Raw genomic sequence first — 23,907 nt, forward strand, 5'->3', positions numbered from 1 at the left:
AACATTCCATTCTTGCAAATGCAAGTTCCCATCAACAAGAGGAAGATTGAGGATGAAAAAAGAAATGGATGAGGCAAGAGTTCAAGTGCAGTGCTCAGCCCTGACTCATTCAGTCATAAACACAGACTGATAAGCCAACAAGACTTCATCCTCATCACCAGTATTTGTTGCACTTTACGGGTTTTTAGCCCATCCCTGTCCTACTTCCCTTTTATCACCTCTTTCTGATTCTTATTCTAAATTTCAAAGGGCGATCATCAAATTCACTACCAAAGGGAGCCAGAAAGATCTGAGAAGCAGGACACTAGGCATGAAAAGGTAAAAGGGCTTTTAGAATCTTTTGCACCACCCAGACCAATCTATCCTTTTGTTTGGTCAGAATTTAGGACTTAATGTATTATACAGGGTGGGGCAAAAGTAGGTTTAGAGTTGTTTGTATGGAAAATACAATAATCCTATCTAATAAAGAGGGAATATGCTAATTGACCCTCACACCATCATAAAGATGGTGGCACCCACAGCCAATAAAGAGGGAATATGCTAATTGACTGCCATGCACTCAAAGATGGCAGCGCCCACAGCCACAAGATGGTGGCTCCCAGTCCCTTCAGCCCCGCTTTGCGCACCTGCCTCCAGAGTCCCCCAGTCCCCTCAGCCCCCCAGCCGCCTAGGGATGGCCTGAGGCACAGGCAAGCCTCAGATGGTGGCTGCTCAGCCGCCCAGGGCCGCCCAAGGCTCAGGTAACCAGGGCTGGCCAAAGCTTGTGCTGCAGGCAGTGGCAGCAACAGAGGTGTAATGGGGCGTTGCCTTCCCCTGATCACTGGGTCGTCTCCCACCCCTGAGGGCTCCCAGACTGTGAGAAGGGGCAGGCTGGGCTGAGGGACCCCCCCACACACACACTCCAGTGCATGAATTTTCATACACCAGGCCTCTAGTTAACAAATAATACAAGAATAAACTGTTTTGCATGCTCACAACTGTAAACCTACTTTTGCCCCATCCTGTATATAATACTGAGGTACAAGATGGAATTCTAGGTCAGCTGCTGACGGCAATTTTTTAGAGGAAATGAACCCAACTTCTTATCCTCATTTTTAACAGATAAATCAAAAAATAAAACCTAGAGGAAGGGAAAAACTATAATTTGCTACATTGACTTCCTGGAAGGATGTTATTAAAAACAAACAAACAGGAGTTGCTTATGCTGGTAGGTATGAAAAGCGACGCTCTGGCACCTGCCTTAGACATCCTGAAATCATCAGGAAACTCAGCTGCTCAGACATTCAGTCCTGCCACTCAGCCCCTATACAAAGCGATCAGCCCAGGAACCACACCTGCCTTCCTAATTCCTCATTTGGAATGTGGGAAAACTACCCTACAATGGTGTGAATATGTTAATAGTTTCTATAAGGTTCTACAAATGGGGCTTTTGAAGTTGCATAACTCATTCCGTGATATGGTTTTCTTAGGTCAAAATGGGGTCTGAAGAGGCAACTCAAGAGCTTAAGAAAATTCTAATTCCTAAGGGAAAACTTTGGAGGTGCTATTTAACTGAAAATGTAACTTGGTTTGGTGCAAGAATGAGATATTGGGAGAGAGAAAACAAACTAAATTCCCTGCTTTGAACTGTGTCATCAAAGATCCACAGTATGTAATTTGGGCTTTCTCTTCAAAACAAAAAATTACAAATCTACCACAATTTTTGGTCATATTTTAGGAGAAATTACTTCAATCAATACATATTGATTTATCATTTTTTCTCTGCTACAAAACTGAGTGTTCAAAATACCTTATCCAAAATTTTAATGGCAAAGTAATGCCTTCCAGTACTGAGAAATTTAAAAGCCCTTGACTCTAGTTTTCTACCCGAAGGACAGGATGCACAGAATACAGCAAATGCAGTCTAAACTATCCCTCCAACCAATTTTCATTTTATTTAGTAATTCCATTCTTGCTTTCAAGTCCCAGTGAATATAGGAAGCAGGTGTCTGCCTCACTAATCATAGCCCTGGGTTTAATAATTCAAAGTTGGGTCTCCAAAGGAAGTCTCTAAGGAAAATCCTTAATGCAGGATATGGCAAGCTTTCCCTAATGAGCAATTCAGTAAGAATTTTGCAATATCTCTGGAGATAAATGGAGGTACTTTGGAGAATTGAAAACCATGACTAGAGATCACGGACTTCCTCTGAACTTGCCTATAAGCACTGACTTAGGAAGGAAGAACCTTCACCTTAAAGATGTCAAAGGAAGAAAGCTCAGTGTCTTTCTTGGAAGTTCACTCCTTGCCACGTTTTCTATATCACTTAGCACAATGTCTAGCACATGAGTGGACAAGATATAAAAATTGGTTATTTAGTTTACATTTTCCTGAAAAAAATGCCCTTCCACTGGGAAGATAAAAGATGATCACCAAAGAACCCCAAAATAATATGGGTTCATCCTTAGTTTCTCCTTCTCCAGGATCCTTTTGTCCTGTTCTTTAAAGCAAATTAATAAAAAACAGTCTAGTCACACAAGACCATGGCGTAGTAAGGTAATCTTAAACTTGATATTAGTGATAAGCAGAAATAAAAATAAAATCAGTTATAACCATTGCACTATTTTGGTCATCTAATAGTGTAGAAGTTTTTGTAGGTTGGCAACTATTTTACAGGTAGAAAAATTATCTGCAAGGTAGTCTAAACAATTTCCTCAAGGTTTGTGTTTCCTCAATGTAGTGCATCTCTCATCATCTGGTTTCAGTTCATTTTCACACAAAACTACTGAAACTCTTGAGATTTCCAGACCACCATTGGTTGAAACAGGATAATACCAGCTGCCCCAACTCCCATGATACAGAAATGCTGAAGATAATTACCAAAACTTTCCCAAACTGCTCTCTGGTAGCCTAATGAGTCCTGTGAGGTATGGGTTGTGTGAGAAACAATTGGGACCTTAATCCTATATAATAAAGGCCTAATATGCTAAGTGTCCAATCATCCGTTCAACCAATCAAAGCGTAATATGCTAATGATATGCTAAGGCCACTCAACTGCTCGCTATGACATGCACTGACCACCAGAGGGCAGACAGTTGACCGGTCAACCAGTTGCTATGACGTGCACTGACTACCAGGGGGCAGACACTCCGACTGGTAGGTTAGTTTGCTGCTGGGGTCCGGTCGATGGGGACTGAGACAGGCCAGACACACCCTGGAGCCCTCCAGTGGTCCCTCCCTGGCTGGCCTACCTCCTGCATCCCTCTCTGGCCCCGACCGTGCACTGGTAGGGTCCCTCGGCCTGGCCTGCACCCTCTTGCAATCCAGGACCCCTCGGAGGATGTCAGAGAGCCGGTTTTGGCCCAATCCCGCAGGCCAGGCTGAGGGACCCCACTGGTGCACGAATTTGTGCACCGGGCCTCTAGTATGCTATTACATCGTTCAAAGAAACAGCAGTTCCCAGCCTTAAAACCAATAAAATATTTTTAAGATGCCTTTAGAGAACTTGGGATGACAAGCCTTTTATTTTACCACATAAAGACATACAGTAGAGAAAAGGACATAGAAATTTAAAGAACAATCTTTAAACCGGAAAATAATTTGAAGTCCCTACACTGTCTTTTTCCTATTTTGCCTCAGATCCACACCCACCCCTCTCTGGTGGTCATTCAGGAACTGTGGAGAGAAACTTCTAGTACCAAGCTTCCTTGACCTTGGGTTCAGGTCCCAGCACACAGCTTACATACACTGACCCACAACACTGCTGATCCCAGATGGGGGTCTTTCTTTTCCCTTCAAACTACATATCCCACCCCCACTCCATTCCTACTGACTACCACTGTTGACTTGGATAGAAAAGGGTTACAGACCACTTACACAATCACATTTACAGGTCATTTTGTTCATTTCCTTAACTTGCAGCACATATTTAACTCCCTTAACTTGCACATAATTTTTTGAACAAAAATTTACTGAAATCTCCTTCAGAGTACAAAGCTACTTTATTTGGACAAAGTTTGCCACACACAGAAAAGCTCAATATGCATTTCCAGCCAGCCCACTCCCAAGAACTTGGTACTTACAGCCAAACTTTCCGAAACTCTAACTGAAGATATGACCCCTGTTTACAATATTTTTATATGTGGAAAAAAACACATATCTAAAGCATATTTGTTCTAAGAATATTTGTACATTACATGAAAAGTAAATGTTTTACTCAAAGACTAATTTCAAACTATTAAGTTTTAAATAATAAGACCATTTAAGTTTAATATTTGTTAGAGCAAGAGCCAGAAAATTTTATATACAGAAAATGCTTTTACACAAAACATATTTGCACATATTTCTGAAAACCACATATAATAAATTCTTAGAGCAGTATCACATTTTAAATATGTCAGTAATTTGGTAATGTTTTTTAAGTTTGGTTTTTTAGTAAGACACACCTGAATAGCCAATGTGTTGGGTTCATATAGGTTAACCTAAAATTTGGCCCCCCCTTTTTTTTTTTTGATAAAACTTGCTTTCCAAATATTATTGACATGAACATTTCCTCTGCATGTGATCCATTTTTACCAGTATCCAGAGGGGAACATATGGATCTCCTCAACTACCTCACGAACTCCTGCTGCAGGAACTAGCAGGCTTACACAGAAGTCAGTCCTCGGTCTTCCCAGGCCTGAGGCACTATGAGACCTATTCCTAGCCTCAGGAGAACAGGGCAGTGCAGAGGAGGAGTGGACAAGGGCGCCCAGCAGAGTGCCAGCACAGAGATGTCCAATGGAGGCTACTGTCAACACCAGTTAAAAGGCTGAATTTTAAATACAATGCTATGAATTTTTACAAGCAAACCTTAGACAGCCAAGATCTCTAAGTCAAGTTCTATTTTATTTCCCCAAAGAAAGGGAGATGGAAATGAAAGAATGTAAGTGGATTCTTTACTGTAAGAGAACTTAACAGGCATAATAAAGCAGGACTATGGGAGGGAGAAGCCTGAACAGTGCGGTTATAATTCCATCTTGACCTAACAAAGGGACTAAAATCAGGCAACATTTAGAAGAACTGAAAGAAAATGCAATACAATTATGCAGGAAGGCCCTGGCCGGTGTGGCTCAGTTGGCTGGGCATCACCCTGTGCGCCAGAAGGTTGCTGGTTTGATTCCTGGTCAGGACACATGCTCAGGTTGCAGGCTCCATCCTTGCTGGGGGCGTGCAGGAAGCAGCCAATCAATGTTCTGCTGTCACATCACATTGATGTTTATCTCTCTCTTTCCCTCTCCCTTCCTCTTTCTAAAAATCAATAAAAAAATTTTTTTTTAAATTATGGTGGGAGGATAAGCAGGATAGAACAGGATTCTGATCATTTTGGGAATCTTATGCACCTGATGTTCTCCCACATTTAAATCGACAGCACAGAAAAGGGAGGACAGAGAACAAGCATCGGGACACGGATGCTCAGGCTCCTCTCCCAGGGGACATGGGATTGTGAGGCACACATTGTAAAAGCCCAAACACTATGTTCCAAAAGGAAATACAAAAACACCCTCACACCCAGAATACACGACACTAATTTCCAGGCTCTGCTCCACCCGTGTCAGCAACCAGGAGTATACTGTACTGACAGAAATGGCTTAAAGAGCTGTGCTTTTCTTATGTTAAAGATACGTCCAATTCATTAAAGACAGTCAAATTACACTTCACGCACAAAAGCCATGCAGCCTCGGCTGTGTCCAGAGTGCGCTGTGCTGTCAACCTGATGATGCTCGTCCAGCTCTATAGTCGTCCCCACGTCAGTGTCTTCAGTTTTCTTGGTTTTTCAAGGATGACCTCAGTGAAGCTGAGTTTTGCAGAAACATCCCAGTGAATGACATAACAAGGACGTGAAATGAGATTCCAAACTGGAGATTAGAGCCGCTTGTATGGACTTTTTTTGGTTGAAACACATTTCTAATAATATAAATCAAATGCACCCATTTTGTGTCAAAATACGAACTGAGGACAGTTTTCTCTAAACTTATAAATGGACTAATAAAGTTCAGAAATAATCATACATTCCAGAAACTTGAAAGGAATAAAGAATTACCTGGGAATCTCAACAATTTTCCTGAAAATGTGCTAAAAATTTCAGAGTCACAAAATAAAAGAATTGCAAACTTCCCGTTATTGTGTTGATTTGAAGTAGACATTTTACACCATGAATTTGACATCATAAGATATAAGAAAAAGTCACACTTAGATTTAAAAAAACAAAACACCTTTATAATAAGTAGGTATTTTAGAAAAAATATGTTCATGTGAAAAAATAAAACATTAACATTCACTGACCATGAAATAAGCACCCCTAACGCAGCTGGAGGTAGTTACTATCTAGGAGGCTGTTCCACATCTTCATGCCTCGGGCTCTGTTTTCACCACTTGTACTTTGAAGCAGCCCTTCGCAGAGAATTTCTGCTCTACTGCATTGCACAGCTCTGAACGTATGGCTTAAGTTCAATGTGTAAGGCAGGAAGTGACCTTCAAAAGTCTCAGAGAAGCACTAACGGAGAGTGACAATCAAGTCAGAGCAAGGTCAGAAGTAAAATGAAGGTGATCTTTCTGACCTGACAACCTTTAACTAAGAAATTGGTTTTGTTGGGGAAAGGATCCATAGCTTTGTTCAGATATTCAGAAGAGGGTCTAAAACTTCCAAAACACAAAGAACCACTTTTCTAGGCTCACTTTTTCTGTGTCTGTCCCTACATTCTTATTGTACCCAAACTTGCAAAGATCTGTTCATCCTTGGATAGTTAGGTTTCTGAATTCTCACAGTGACGTGCCAGACTAAGAAATGCAGAGACCCAGGAAGGTACAGATTTTCCCATGAGACACACACTAAAAATGTTATTATAGTACAAATGAGCCAACATGAAGCACATTTAAGATTTTACTCAGAAGTTTCTGGAAAGCAACCATCAAATATTGTATTCACATCATCAATTCTCTACTATGCTCAGCATTCTACATTTTCTAAAGTCATATGACAGGGACAAAAGACCCATTTCTATAATTTTCTCTGATATCTATTTATTTTGAATTAAGTTCATCTTTGAGCCATGTACCCATGTATAACATTGCAGAATAAAATCAAACTCATTATTAGGAAATACATTAGTATTTCCCAAGATCACCTGCCACTACCCCTAAAATACTACAGTGCTAATGTGAACTACCCAAATAAAGATCACAGTACCTATTGTCCCAGGGATTCCACTCTCTACAACATAATTCCAGGAAATTATTCCTTTCCCTTAGGCTACTTATTGTATGAGTTCCTCCCACACCTAACCACCCCCCTACCCCATTTTTTATTCTTAGGCTCTTTTCCCTCTCTTGGGTCTATTTCATTTGTACTCAGTGTTCAGAATCTAAGAAGGTCTTTAAAATATTCATTCCAGCAGGGACCAAGTTTTTTCCTCCCTGTCTAATTCCTTCTGGGCATATCAAATGCCAAGGCCCAGTCAATACTGTGGCTAGAATTGGCTAAGAGGAAACACCTCTATTGACAAAAGTATCATAGAAGAAGAGTTTTTTAAAAGCCAGTTGTAATGGGAAAGCAGCTAAATAGGCAATACACATTTAGATTTTTAAAACTCTGATGTTTTCATTGCACCATCTATTAAGTAACAGCCAATTCCCCTTAAAAGAAAAAAGAAAAAAGGAGGTGGGATAGGGGAATTATGGTATAGCCTATTTCGTTTCTAAAAGCCCTCAAATAGAAATGTTTAACACTTCTGTTATACACCTATTTCTGTATTACTGGATAATCTAACAATAATAAACTAATACATTAACATTCCACTGAGCTACCACTCAGTTTCTGTAATTCCTTGAATTCTCCTCATCCTTTCCTTTTGATCCTTTTTCACTTGCTTTGATTATCGTCTTAAAAATCAATCTTTCCCCAGTTCTGATCAAAAGAATAGGGAGGCAGGTGCCAGGTGGGCACCTGAACTCTTGGAGGGAACATTTTATAACCTGTATGGATGTCTATCTGCTGTGCTGTACATCTGAAACTAATACCAAAAAAAAAAAAAAAGTAAATGAAAAATGTAATAAAATAAAGAGTAAGGAGGCAGTCCAGTCACATTTGACCATACATATAACTGATATGCCCAGAATGTTCCTCAAATTTCTTAATTCTAGCAGGAGTAGCCCAGAGAAAAAGACAACCACAGATAATAGTACTCCAGTCACCCAAGGACTGTCTGCCTCTCCTATCAGGTCAGTTCTCCATCCATTCATTCCTATGATCAAGAATGCCCAAGTTTTCACATTCTGGGTCTACATGATAGTAAACTACAGTTTTAAAATAGTATGTTGAGGTGTATGAAATATAGATAACTTTCTTTTTGTTTTTTTCTTTTTTTGGCTTATGAACAACATACATTTGTTTCTTACAGTTCTGGAGACCAGGCTGTCCAAGATGAAGGCACCAGCAGATGTGGTATCTGGTGAGAGCCCACTTCCTCATTGACAGCTGTCTTCTCCCTGAAACTTCACATGACAGAAGATGGCAAGAGAGTGCTCTGGGGTCGCTTTTATAAGGGCACTAATTCCATTCAGAAGGGTTCCACTCTCAATACTTAATTTCCAAAGACCCCCTCTCCAAATACCATCACATTTGGGATTAGGTTTTCAATTTATGAATTTTGGGGGGAGTAACACAAATATTCAGCCTATAGCAATATGTGTGTATCTATAAATGCATGTGTGTATATATATAGATATAGATAAATGTATATGTGAGTATATGTATATGTGTATGTGTATGTATGTATGTATGTATGTATGTATGTATAGAAAGATAGATAATAGAGATTGACTTTAAGGAACAGGCTTATGCCACACAATTGTGTGGGCTGACAATTCCAAAACATGTAGAGTAGTAGGTTGGCAGAGTGGAAAATTCAGGGAAGAGTTGACATGGTAGTACTGAGTCTGACATCTGTAGGCTAGAAACTAAGACAAGGTTTCTATGTTGCAGTCTTTTTTTTTTTCCCTTTGAATTTATTGGAGTGGCATTGGTTAATAAAATTAACCAAATAAAGTGTATAATTCTATAATACATCATCTGTATATTATGTGTTCACCACCCAAAATCAAGTTTCCTTCCATCACGACTTATCCCCTTTACCCTCTTCTCGCACCCTCCTTTTGGTAATCACCATACTGTTGTCTTTGGGTTGTTTTTTTACTTAATCCTTTCACTTTTTTTCACCCAGTCCCCCAACCGCCCTCTCCTCTGATAGTTATCAGTTTGTTCTCTGTATCTGTGAGTATGTTTCTATGTTGTTTATTTTGTTTATTAGATTCCACATATAAGTGAAAAAATATGGTATTTGTCTTTCTCTGAGTGACTTATTTCACTTAGGGTAACATTCTCCAGGTCCATCCATGTTGTTGTAAAAGGTAAGATTTCCTTCTTTCTTACAGCTGAGTAGTGTTCCATTATGTAAATATACCACAGCTTTTTTATCCACTCATCTACTAACGGGCACTTGGGATGCTTCCAAACCTTGACTATTGTAAATAATGCTGCAAAGAACATAGGGGTGCATATATTCTTTTGAATTAGTGTTTTGGGTTTGAAATATAACCAACTTTCAATTTTTAAGAGGAAATAATCCTTCGAGATTAAAATGCTGCTCCTTATCCTTTTCATTCGCACTATCTACTCTTTGGCCATTTTACTTTCCACCAATTCATTCATCCAACCATAGGGAGAGAGAAGGGAGGTGAAAATGAACAGCTTTTTTCCCCTCTTCATTAGCACTTCTGTGCTACATATAATATCTAATTCAAAAATTGGCAGCATTTTGCCACCAATATATCTGGATATAATTTGGGTAGAATTTGCATATTCTAACATAGACCATTCTGAGACCATTTCTAGGTCAAAATTGTATAATTACCACCGTTAGGATTTTTTTTTCTTCCTGATCAATAATTACCTCTGATCTAAGTAAGCTACACTGAAGGTAGACATAAAGAAAAAGAAACTGACCAAATCAGCATGGGAGGAATATATCAACTGCCTGGGGGGAAAAAACACCCACATTTTTAAAAGAGAACTGTCCCTGGAGTATGACACTGAAACTGAGAATGGAGAATCTGAGACATGCATGCCAACTTAGAAATAAAGAATATAATCCTATTCTTTTATATACTTTTTATTAAACCTACTGATTCACCTATTAAGTCATTATATATACAAAAACAACAATATCCAGAGTTCCTAAAATATTTCCAACATATTCAACTTAGGGATCCAAGATTCTGAACATGCCATCACCAAAAAAAATTGCAAACCTAAAAAACAGAAAAGAAAAAAAATTAAACAATGTCAAAAGGAAAAGACTTTCTTAGAAAAGGTCAGTATTTACTTTTATAATTTTCAAAATGACATTTTAAAATTTATGTTTTTTTCTCATTTTATAGTTATAAGTCTAATATTAAAGTCTTGCTTAAAAAAACAAGGCAGTTTACTTATAAGAAAATAAATATTAAACTATGCTCATACACATCACCTATTTAATACTTACTGGGTCAAAATATTTTTACCCTTACCATTTCAAGCTTTAAATTAAAGTGGCATTAGTTCTGTCTTTATCTTCCTTTAAAAACTATGGTGAAAGACATTCAGGTACATAAACAAAGTTACTGATTTCATTCCTGTGTAAATCATAACTCTAAAAATATATTTTTAGCCAATTAACAGTGGTTAAAGACTTTGTCCTCCTATCACATTAACTTTTAGCATATTAAATAAGAAAGATAACCCTCAAAGTTCTTCCAACCTCCAAAAGGGTCAACTATTACTTTGGAGAAAAAAAATTGTTTGGGTAAATAAGTAATGAGAATTTCTAAAAAAATAAAAAGAATTATTCATCGTTTATCATAAAAACATTAATATACAAAAGTGTATTATACAAAGAATTCTACTACAGGCGTAAAAACCATGCCATTTAGCCCTAACTGGTTTGGCTCAGTGGATAGAGTGTCAGCCCTCAGACTGAAGGGTCCCAGGTTCGATTCTTATCAAGAGCACGTACTTCAGTTGCAGGCTCGATCCCTGGCCCTTATCGGGGAGCGCATGCTGAGGCAACCAACGAATGTGTCTCTCTCAAACTGATGTTTCTCTCTCCCGCTCTAAAAATCAATGGAAAAATATCCTTGGGTGAGGATTAACAAAACAAACAAAAAACCATGCTACTTAAACCAACCTATTTAATTTTTCCATAGAAAATCAAGAGTTCAGAGTTCATATTTCCAGAAGAATAAAACACATCAGGAAATAAGGTAAAACAAAGAAACAACCTATTATACATTGTTTTTCTTTAGAACAAGGCTGGGCTGGCTTAAGTATAAATTGAAATCATAGATATAAAATCATTCTGTTCTCAAACTAAACAGTGCTAGATTTACATGGCATGTGAATAGTCTATCATTACAGAAAGCCACATACACAAAACACATTATATAAATTTTAAATCACTAAACATCTGAAAAGACACTGTTTGTAAAATGCCATTGGCAATACTGTAGGAAAATACAGTTTGTAGAGAAATAAGGTCATGTGTAGAACTATAGTGACAACTGAGCCCCTAGAAGAAAATAAGCATGACTTTAAAAATATATAGAAATGTTGTCAGTTCCATAGAATTTGCCCTCTGTATTATCCTCTAGAACGGGTTGACAATTTCATTCTCCTAGTATCTTGTCAATTAAAACGAATGCATAATTTAGGCTAAATATAAGAAAACTTGTGGTACTATTTTTGCTATTAACACTGCTACATGTAGAACAGGAAATGAAATAACGTAAAGAACCATTTATTCTGAAAGAATGGGTTAGTATAAAATCGAAATTTGGGCAAAGAACCTACATATTAGAATGCTATTCCCAGAAGATCTAAAGCAGGGGTCCTCAAACTTTTTAAACAGGGGGCCAGTTCACTGTCCCTCAGACGGTTGGAGGGCCGGACTATAGTTTAAAAAAAAACTATGAACAAATTCCTATGCACACTGCACATATCTTATTTTGAAGTAAAAAAACAAAACGGCTAAAACACCCGCATGTGGCTCGCGGGCCGTAGTTTGAGGACGCCTGATCTAAAGCCTAGTAATTGCCTTATAAGCCTTGCTATGTCTACATATTTAACAGGACATGGTCCATTGGCATAAACTTAATAAGGACAAGTACCCCCCCCCCAATAAAAAAGTTTTACTATAATGAAAAAAGTACTATTACCTTCAACTATAAAATATACTTTGAACTAAAATACATATAATAATTAAAGCAAAGTTAACTGATACAACTAACATTCTTAATAGGCACTTTACATTTTAAAAAGAAAAACACACACACACATACATAAAACATCAAAATTCTTTATGAAAAGAGAAAATTGTGGCAAGAATCCTTACTTTCTAGCCGGAAAAACTTATGAAATCTAGAGTGCCGTTTAAGAGCAAACCCTACTGGTTTTTAAAGGAGGAAAATGATTTCAATCTGCAAATTTATAATGGCTCAGGTGTTTCCACGTAATAAGTATTTTGTTGCTAGTTAAATAGCTCAGTAGAGCTCACTTTTTTAAAAAGTGTGTTTTAACAACTCTAAAAGATTTAATTAATCCTTTTGTTATGCATTTGAACCAGTTCAGTTATGACTTGTCAGCATGTTGTTTAATACCTTTTGTTCACAATTTTAAAACATTTTTTTTTTTAATTTTAAAAAGGAAGGAATTGGGTAGGAGAACAGGCATGGAAAAACATGAAGGCCTCTCTTTCTCTTAGGTTTTGCCATTACCATTCTGTTTGAAGTGGTTTCAGGACGAGGCGATCGCACACACCTTCTAGTCAGAAATCAGATGGCCTCAAAACAACCTCATTGTCAGTCTTAGGCCTCATGTCTTTCGCTTAGAGCTAAAAATAAAAATACATGTGAGTGAATGAATAATCATGGAATGAAATTGCCAACATGATACTATAATACAAAACATTAAAAGCCAATTTTTATCACAGAAAGATGAAAATGTACACATTTCTATCCAGAGCATCACAATCCTATTTAGAATGGAAGGGTGCTCTCCCCACCCCATCAGCTGCTGAGTATAATAACAATTTAATTCCAAGGTGATACTACAAAGTTAGAGTAATATTTTATTCATCTCCTGAGACTGTGGAACGCTCATTTTTTTTACAGAGTTAAATATAACAATATCATTAATGAAGCTAATGACTTTAGACAGCAACTTAGCTCTTCTTTAAGCATATAAATTAAGGCAAGGAAAAATGTGGTAGGCGGTCAGAAAGACATGAGCAGAGCAAAGATGATGGGCCAGGTACTACTGAGAAGGTTGCCAGGGTGGAAAGCCCTGGGTGCCCAGCAAAGGGCAAAACTGGGAAAACAAGGACCTCTCCCCAAGGGTAACCTTTCCTCCCCTAGCATATTGCTGGTCATGAGGTTTAGATTCGTGACCTTTCATATCTGTCAAGCAGTTCGGACCCTCCCCTGGTATGTTGCTAGTCATGCAGTAGACCACTTGGAAGAAGAACAAGGGGCTAAAGACTGGCCTCACCAGACTCCCAAGTGGGCCTTTAAGCATTAACCCCTAGGGATAACATCTAGGCCTCATTGTGTTTCAGCTCCAGGCTCAGAAAAGCAACAAAACCAGACAAGCGATGCCATGGCTGACATCAGGACCCTTGCCCTAGCACTGGCCAATTAGTGGAGACCACAACTCTAAAGGGACACACCTGAAAAGCTGATTGCTGATGAATATTTGAAGGCATATATATTCTCCCTCTCTCTCTTATCCTTTCCCTAACCCCTTCCCCAAGGTTCGTTTTCCTTGCCTCTCTCTTTCTCCTAAACTCCAAGGGCCCTTCTTTTGCCTCTGTAATTTGTTTCTTGAGCTCATTTCTTCTGCAGCTCACTTTTTCTACCTCTGTGACTTCCTAAATAAACTTTCTCTTATAGTTTGAATCTTGGCTCTGAATTCTTTCTTAGCCAGAACTCAAGTACCGATGTTGCTAATCAAGGTCCAGTCTGACACTACCTGGTGACCTGGTGCCGTTTCACCGCTAACAGAAAGTGTAATATTGAACCGGAACAATGGTCTGGCCCTGAGAAATATATTTTTGACTGTTTGGAACTCCTAGTTCCAACAGCAGTGGTAGCAGCACAGGACAAACTAATCTGTTTCTACAATCAAAGTAAGGCATTCACTCATTCAACAAATATTTAATGTTTCTAAGCTCTGGAAGTCAAATGCCAAATATGAAAGATGTATTTCTGAACCTCACAAGTGGAGTGAGTCCTAGTCTCTATTTCCATATTTTGGTCTCAAGTTTGGTCTTTCGTGCTAAAGAAACAGAATATAAGTTTTATTTCTATGTCTCCATGACAGGAAGAGGGCTGTATATGTCACGACAGAATGAAACTAGGATTTAAAACAAAATCCATTGAGAAGCCTAAAGTTGCATGTGACCCCCAGGCATCATGTGGTCTCTTTAGTGTGAAGCTTATGTTTTCAAAATCCTGTATTAATCCTGATAATTAATTCTTCTTCATTTGGAGAGCACTGATAGTTTCAATCCCAAATATAAATCTCAGACTATTTTGTAAGGTTAAATCAGCCAAGCACCTTCAAAAAAAATCACTTAATGTAAAAATACTTAATTCAACTGAAGCCATAATTTAAAATTCAGAAAGTCTGCTGCAAGTTATACTTAAAGAACTGGCCCCTAACTATAATGTAATGAGGACAAATATTTATAAATATTTTATACCATTCATATACATCCATTAAATTAAATAGAATACATTATAACTAGAGTCAATACTATTGATTAATGTTTTGCATTTCTCCTCTGGTTCTAAGTATACCAATTAAATTCTTTAATTTTGTGGGAATATGGTATATTACACAAAAATATATATAGGCATCTGATTCAATTTAAGCTCTATGTTCATCTTAAATCAAAAGTAATAAATACATTTCTCAGTTAGCTTACCTTCCACAATTTTTCATGTTAAATCCAACTAAATTTAATCTAGACAAATGTTACAAAGTGCTTTCACTCAGAAGTTTATAGGTCTTAAAGCCAGCTGTGTACTACTAATACTACACTGAATCTTCTCAATTCTCATTAACCGATTACTCAGTTTCTGAAATGACTTGTAGCCTGAGCTTGAAAGCACTAGCTGTCACTGATTTTTAACCTTCCACTTCTCTCAGTATTTTGCTTAATATTTTGTACATAATAGGTGTTCAAAATTTACACATCTGACAAGTCAGTCCTGGCAGAAAATAGACTGCTAAAAAGTTAATTACAACAGAACCATATTTAATAAGATTCTCTACTAGAAGCATATTTGAAATGGCCTTAATTTATGGATTTGCCTCATTTTTTCTCTTAGTGATGAAATATTTATGAACTCAAACAAGAAATTTTTTAAAATAAATGTCCTAGTATAATTTGATTAGTTCATAGACACAACATTCAGATCATGGGGCCGGCCATCTCTGTGCTTAGCACAGTACCTAGTTGTATGGCACCACGTATTTTCACCTTATTCTGCTAAGTAGGGCAAGATATCAATTTGCTAGGTTCAACATTTAAGGGCTCTGCCCATATTCCCTTAGAATTATTGATATAGACTTAGAAAGGAATGTAGTATTTATTTTAAAAAGTATACTACAATATACTTTTTAACTATACTTCAATAAAAAAAGTCCAAAAAATAAAATAAAAATGAATATACATCCTCTAACATGAGCTGTAGATATTTCAGTTCTTTTATGTCTACACAGGACTTATGTCTGAGTTATGCTCAGAGTCAACCCACCATATAATTAAACTTAATTAGATATTTTCTATACAAATAAAAGTGTACTTCCGTCGATGTTGTACAAAATCCCCATATGATATGTATTTTATAACCAAGAGAAAGAACTCTATAAAATTTAAACACACTGATTTTTTTTTTAAATTCCAATTTGCTTCATCCTCCATTTTTAAATGGCTTAAAGATAAGATTTTGTACATTGAAGTTTCATGTGTATACACATCAGAATGTTTGTGCTTTCCCGTGTCTAATTTTCTTAGCAGATTTGGATGTTCTAGGCCTTTGATGTATCAGTCCTGCTAACAGAAAGAGACTGTTGTCTAAAAGATGATCAGACTAATAATTAAAACATGTCATAACTGGACACTCTGCTCACGATGGGAACAAATATAGACTTCTAAACTGAATAGCAAATAATCATTTTCAAAAACTTTTTATTATGGAAAATTTCAAATGTATACAAAACAGACTAGTCCAATGAACCCTCATGTACCCTGACTCAGTTTCAGAAACTATCAACACTCTGCCATTTTTGTTTCACTTATATCTTCCTCCACTTGTCTCTTCCCAACATGATGAGGATTATTATTTTCCTTATTTCTTCCCTGAGGTAAAATATACAATTAAGTACCTTTTCTTTTTTTTTTTTTTTTACCACCTTAACCATTTTTAAAAAGTGTACAGTTCAGTAGTATTAAGTATATTACATTGTTGTGCTACAACCACCATTCATCTCTAGAATTCCTTTCACCTTGCAAAACTGAAACTGTTACCATTAAACAATAATTGCCCATTTTCCCCTTCCCCTCAAAACCACCATTCTACTTTCTGTGTCTATGAATTTGACTACTCTAGGTCTCTCATATAAGTAGAATCTACAAAGTATTTGCTCTTTTGTGTCTGGTTTCTTTCCCTTAGCATAATGTCTTCCAGATTTATGTTGTTTTTTAATGTGCCCTTCCTTTTTAAGGCTGAACAATATTCATTTGTACCTATATACCACATTTTGTTTATTCACTTATCCATCAATAGACACTTAGGTTGCTTCCACCTTTTGGCTATTGTAAATAACACACTGCTAGGAGCATAGGTATACAAATGCTTCTTCAAGACCTTGCTTGCTTTTAATTCTTTTGGGTATATACCCAGAAGTGGAATTGCTGGATCATATAGTAATTTTACTTTTCATTTTCTGATGAAACACCACACTGTTTTTCATTGTGGTTATACTAGTTTACATTCTTACCAACAGTACACAAAGATGATAAACAATTATTTTTAAGACAAATGGCATTTGGCAAAAATTTGGAGTTTACAAAGTAATTTCACATACATTGTGTTACAATAATGCTTCAAACACAATTGACTAGCTGGGAGTCCTGATCTACTGGCAAGTATTCAAGATCCTTAACAATCTATCATGAGTTTTTCCATAGTTTCAAATAAATGGTTCTTTCCCATCACACTGGTTTAAGCAGACTATATCACACAATATTAGATATGTAGCTACCTAAATACTAAAAATATTAATAGTCCAAGACTTAAAGGACCCAAATGAAAATGTAAACAATGGAATGATATTTGTGGCTCCCGAGGGAAGATTAATCTTAAAACGGCTGCAAGTATCTTAACAGGTAAACTTCACGGGCACCGGCTAGATAGTTAAGTAACTCTTATTTGTGGTTTTCTGTAGATTCCACTGATAGGAGGTAGTCATATATGAGGGAATAGTGGAGTGGGTAAAGTAAGTGGGGTGAGCAGAAGATAGCGAGCTATGAGGCAGCACTAAAAGCCCCTAGGGAAAGCTAGAAGCAAATGGAGGAGAGAAAGAAGGCAACGAATAAAAGCTTATTAATGGGACAGCTACATAATTTCCAGGGCCTAGTACATAATGAAAATGCAGGGCCCTTGTAAAAAATTAAGAATATCAAGATGTAATGGGAAAACATTAAATCAAGTGTTGGGCCCTGTGCAACTACACAAGTTGCCTGCCCATGAAGCTGGCCCTGCATATTGAGTCGAGGACCAGAGGCAATGACAAGTACTAACACTCCAAGCAGCAAAAGCAGGCGAAAGGCAAAAGTGAACCCTCACCTCTAAATACAGTAAGTAGGCACTCACAGAGGCCACTGGTACCCATGATACAACTGACAGGGCCAAAATCTGTCTTCAGGCATTCTCAAATTTGTTTTTTAAATAAAGGTGGGGGAGGGGGCGGGGAGGGCATATAAACATCTGTGAACACAATTCCAGAGATGAATATGAAATTAATCACCACGGAACAGACAGGAGCTTGACAGGCAGGAAACATACAGAACTGATCTTTTTTCGTGAAGGAGTATAATAAAGGAGATCTAGAGTCTATCACTACCCAAGAAAGATCAACATGGCTACAAGATCAACAAGAACCCTACAAATTATATCTGAAATATGTAGCATAAAGAGGGACATAAAAGGTCAAAGATCCATTTTCACCTATTGGCTAATTGCTCAGGGTTAACCATGTTTTGTTTTGTTTTTTAATCCTGTTAGGCAAGGAAATGGAGGAATCTGGAGTTAGACCAGAAAAGGTCTTACTACCAGAATGGGTCTTGGAAGAGTGAAAGAAACAGAAGTCTAATCTGAGAAGAAAAAAAAGAACCTCACGAAACGACCAGTTATTAATTATGTCACCATTCCAGAAGACAAACTTGTCTACTTTTGAGTTCATCTCACAACTTTGGAAATGTTGTGGTAATGTGGAATAGAAGACTCATTATTTTTAACTTATTTTTAGCCGTGCACGGTAGCCATGCACTGAGAGCTTAAGCCAAATACACTTTAGAAGAAAAACAAAACAACAACAACTAAGTTCAAAAAGAAGCTTCACAATAATATGTGGACAGTCCTCCTCTCCAAACCACCTTTGCTATAGAAGGTAGGTTAGGAATTGAAACCTTAATTCAAACCTTTTTTGCCTTTATTTCTAATATAAAATAAGATAACCCAATTAAACAATGAGAATGATTTGAATCTGATGTTTCTGGGAACATCCACAATAAATAAAAGTAGATTCATTGCTATTTCATTTAGTATTTTAAATTACTTAGCTTCTCACTACCATCTTGAAATTCAAAGAGTAGAAAGACAGTAATTTAATAATGAACTACTTATTTTGAACTCAATATAAAAAGAATGTACTCACAACTTATTAATTCAAATAGCACAAAACAATTATAATAAGTGCCTGCCACTATAATTATTTTCCAAAGTATTATCATTTCATTGTGTCCCTACAATATCCTCTATGCATAAGACTGGAATAATTGGTCCATTTTTTAAAAGAAAAAAACTAATCTAAAAAGATTAAAAGTATTTAAATGACTACAGTAAAACAAAACTTCTGACATCTAAGACACTTTCTTCTCTTCATAAATCAATGCATATAAACAACAGAAAAGCTCTTTTAAGCTAAAACACAATTATGTCCTACCTCCTTCCCTCTGGAAACTATAAAGCACAGACAACATATTCAGTGCAAGGAAAATGGGCTACATAAGACGATGAGAAACAATGCTCCACATTTACCCCTCAAAGAAGTAGAGCTCCTGGCAAAGCTGAGGACACAAATCGAGAAGCTAGGTGGATCCCAACTTCTTCCATCTCAACTGTAGAGCCCTTCATTATTTGTTTTTGGAATGGTAAAGCCTAAAGTTATGAACATCTAGTCCAAACTTTCAACATCGCTGGAATATCAAGTCTATCAAGTGTTTTTCAACTTTTGGAAGCTGAAAGTCCAAGATCAGGGTGCCAACATGTTTGGGTAAGGGTCCTCTTCCGGGTGCAGGCTTCTCATTATATCCTCACATGACAGAAGGGGGTGAGGAAGCTTTCTCAGGCCTCTTTCATAAAGGCACTAATGCCCTTTGTGACAGCAGGGCTTCCTGCTCTGATCATCTCTCAAAGACACCTCCTCCTAATCTATCACCTTAGGGGTTAGGTTTCAACGTATGAATTTGGTGGGGGCACACACATTCAGACCATAGCAAAACCTTTCTCAGAAATCAATATATCAAGCAGGTAAAAAAATAAGCAAGGATATAAAGGATTTGAAAGATCCATAAGCTACATTATATATATGTATTTGTACCTAATGAGAATTCACATTCTTTCCAAATATACATTTGCATATTCACAAACATTATGTATTAAGGCAATTAAAAAAATCTTAGCATAGTCTAAAGAAAAATCAACACAAGCCAAATCAACTAGCCAAATTGCAAGGGAACTAAAAATTAATTGAAAATTAACAAAAGGTTAGTCAAAGACAGTTATTTACTTGGAAATGTGAAACACCCTTTTTGAATTCAAAATAATATAAAAATGGTATTTTTAACTAATTGGAAATGAACAGAGCAAAGATGACTATAGGACAAAATTACCATGGAATGGAGTCAAAGCCACAATGCAGGTATCTTTTAGTTCAATCTCCAGTGAACACATGAAGTGGTTCAAAAAGATTGCTATTGCCTAAAATTTCTAGTCTTTCCAGCACTGCTTTGATTTATGAGGTAGTCATGCAGTAATCAGTGAAATGCACATAGGTAAATTTTTCAAGGGACTTCATGTTACTCCACAAGCACTGCACAGTGAGGATCACCCACAAGAGAGCAGCTCCAGCTCCAGTGCCAGCTTTGTCACACTAACTAGCTCTGAGTCCTGCATCGGCTATTTAAATGCTCCGAGTCTAAGTTCCTGTGGCTATAAAATTAGGAGGGTGGGCTAAATCAGATTATCACTGAGGGCTCTTCTAACTTCAATTAAATCATTTTATGCACAGAAACTTCATGCATTATGAAAGCAAGCTTATGTGTACTGCACATTTCCCCATTCCACAACAGAGCACACTACACACTAACCTTTTCTTAGACAATCCACCCTAATGAATATTTCCTATTGTACCATGTACTCTAAAACAGATACAACAATTCAAAAGTGAGGATGAGATAAATTGCTGCCTTCAAAGAATATTTCCTTTTCATTTGCCAAGTGATTTCCCAATTTAGTAAGACAGATTATTAGGGGAGATGGGACTACCTTCTTTTTGTAAAAAATATTCCTGGTGTTAAAAACTAAAGTTTATCATGGCAGTCATATTGGTAAAATTAGATATTGAAGTAATTTTTTTATACTGTTCCACCGATGGGACTTTCAAAAAAATCTTATCAAATCTTTCTTGAGTGGCTCATCCTTGGTTTTAAATGTTATCAAAGGGAAAAATCTGCTTTCTACTTCCACAGGTAGACTACTAGATGCTCAAACCATCTCATTTAAAAGAGTTAATAACGGACTAAAATTGAATGAGAATATTCATGGGGCATGGACAATTATAAAATACCATTTTTAAAAAGATTACATACATTGGTCCTAGCCAGGTAACTTAGTTGGTTAGAACGTCAAGCCACTATGCCAAGGTTTCAGATTTGATCCCCAGTCAGGCATATACAAGAATCAACCAATGAATGTATAAGTGGAACAAATGTGTGTTTTCTCTCTTTCCCTCCCTCTCTCTCTCTTAAATTCAATTTAAAAATGTTTTAAAGATTACATACATTTAGTATCAAATGCTATATAAATTATAATACCTTAATTCTACCTGAATTTTAATTCATCCTAAGTCTACTATTTTTGGATCTTGCATTTGTGTCTAATTTATTTAATAAAGGAGAAAAGGAAGACAGGGAAACAAGACAAAAATGGATATTTTCTACCCAACCAAGTCAACAACTATCTCTAAGAATGATCTTTCCACTTTTCTGTCTGTTCACAATAAATGTGAGAAACCAATTCAATCTTCACTTTTATTTTATTTTTGCTTCCTATATATGCCCTGACCAGAGAAGGAACCCACAACCTTGGCATATTGGGACGATGCTCTAACTAACTCGGCCAGGGCCTTTAATCTTCACTGTTAAAAGTCTCATCTATTTGATATATAACCGAGGTAAGAAAAAGGAATACTCAAGTTACAAAGCTCAAATGTCAAATCTAAATTCTTAGTTCCAGATTGTGTGGGAAATCCCTGACCACATTTCTTAAAACAAATTTTTAAAAAAGCCGTAAAATTAATTACTCAAAGCCACAGAAAAAAACCAAGTCAATATATATTCAAAATATATACTTCTAGAGAGACAAGTCCTTTTCAGTTCTAGAACTAGACCAGCATTTAGCATTTAAGGTAAAGTAAAACTTAGTGGCTGGCTTCATTTTATTTATTGGGAGGAGAGTGGTGCTGTTAAACTGTTCACTCTCAGCCCTGGCCATTTTGGCTCAGGATTAGAGCATCAACCCACAGACCGAAGGGGTTGCGGATTCGATTCCTGAATCAAGGGCACATACCTGGGTTGCAGGTTCAATCCCCAGCCCCAGTTGGGAGATATAGGGAAGGCAACCAATCAATGTGTCTCCCTCCATCAATGTTTCTCTCTCTCTCTCTCTCTCTCTCTCAATGTTTCTCTCTCTCTCTCTCTCTCTCAATGTTTCTCTCTCTCTCTCTCTCTCTCTCTCTCTCTCTCTCTCTCTCTCTTCCTCTACCTCTCTCTAAAAAAAAAAAAAAAGAATTAATGGAAAAATATCCTCATTCCTCAGGTGAGGATTAAAAAAAAAAATACTGAGAAATTATTTTTCACCAACCAGACTGGCAAAAATTCAAAACTTTTTCTTGGTGAAGGTATGGAGAAATAAGCACCTTCTTACATTGCTGGTGGTAACTCAAATTAGTACAGCCATTATGAAAGGCAATTTGACAGTATATCAAAATTACACATTCATGTAATTTTTGATACAACCAGTAAACTTCTGGAAATTCATTCTACATATATACTAATGTGTGAAGATGTGTGTGCATATGTGTATGCAGGCATGGCACACATATAATATTACTAATAGCAATGATAGCAAAAGATTTCAAAAAATGTATTTGTCCATCATAAAAGGTATAGTATGTTATTATTTATGGCAAAAAGTAAATACATATATATATATATATATATGTATATATATATATATATATACAGTAATATATATACAAATAGTGTGTGTATATACTAGTACATATATAAAAGGACAGGCAAACAACATTGACTACTTGAGAGGAAGAGAATCAGTGACTAAAGGACAAGGATGAAAGACTTTTTACTATATATCCTTGTTTACCCTTTTCAATTTTATACTGCTAAACCATTCAAAACAATTTTTAAATATTAGCTTTTACTGAGATCATGAGATTTAACAATGTTTCTAAGGATTTTTCCTTTCCATAGCATAAATTTAAAAGAAAAATTCAATGTTTTCCATCATGCCTTTTATTTTAATTATGAATCTTTTCCTTGTAACTTACATCTTTCAAGTAAATTTCAATTCCTAAATCCACACACACACATTTCCACATAGAAATCTAAAGAGACATAATCCGGATTAAGAGCCTACAAGAAACAGAAAGAGAGTATAGTTGTGCTGTCTGCGTAACAAACACAGAGAAAGGCTGAGATCTGTAAAGCTATAGAAAACGCAAGATGCTCACTGAGTGGAACCAGAACACATAAATGCTCAATTCAATTACAATGTCAAATCCTTGGAATTTTTCCCCCATTGGAATTATAGCTACGAACATGGATCACCACCAACAAAAGAGAAGTCGTTATTCCCTAGCACTGTTGACCCTAAGAGCCATGTTTTCTCTACATTCTAAGCTCTAATACAGTGGATCTTAAACTTCAGCATTGCTGGGCCCCACCCACAGAGATTCAGGTTCAGTAGGTCTGGGGTGGGGCCCAAGAATTTGCATTTCTAACAGAATGCTATTGTGCCAGGACCACACTTTGAAAAGCACTGATCTAATACAATCAAATAATCTACTAGGCAGAGCTACTGTATAAGCAACTCTATTCTAGTCTCAAGTTATTCCTCTAAACTAAATCTTATTCAAACCTCTGTCATACTATTAATGGCATAATCTTTAACTTTTACTTTCTTCATTTTTTTCCTTCCTATATATACTC

At 36.8% G+C, this 23,907-nt stretch overlaps 1 protein-coding gene and 1 long non-coding RNA gene across 3 annotated transcripts in view; both read right to left on the reverse strand.

Moving 5' to 3' along the window:
• Window positions 1-23,907, reverse strand: part of XKR6 (XK related 6) — a 234,341-nt gene that overhangs the window by 168,399 nt on the left and 42,035 nt on the right. The window lies entirely within an intron of this gene.
• The window catches only part of LOC129149440 (uncharacterized), a 50,054-nt gene continuing 36,322 nt past the window's right edge, over window positions 10,176-23,907 (reverse strand). For both annotated transcript variants that reach the window (XR_008556333.1, XR_008556334.1), the window contains exons 2-3: window positions 12,824-12,939; window positions 10,176-10,324 (exon numbers count right to left, since the gene is read on the reverse strand). This is a non-coding gene — a long non-coding RNA (uncharacterized LOC129149440). The remainder of the gene's footprint in view (window positions 10,325-12,823; window positions 12,940-23,907) is intronic.

Source organism: Eptesicus fuscus, chromosome 6, assembly GCF_027574615.1.
Source record: "Eptesicus fuscus isolate TK198812 chromosome 6, DD_ASM_mEF_20220401, whole genome shotgun sequence".
Lineage (NCBI taxonomy): Eukaryota > Metazoa > Chordata > Mammalia > Chiroptera > Vespertilionidae > Eptesicus > Eptesicus fuscus.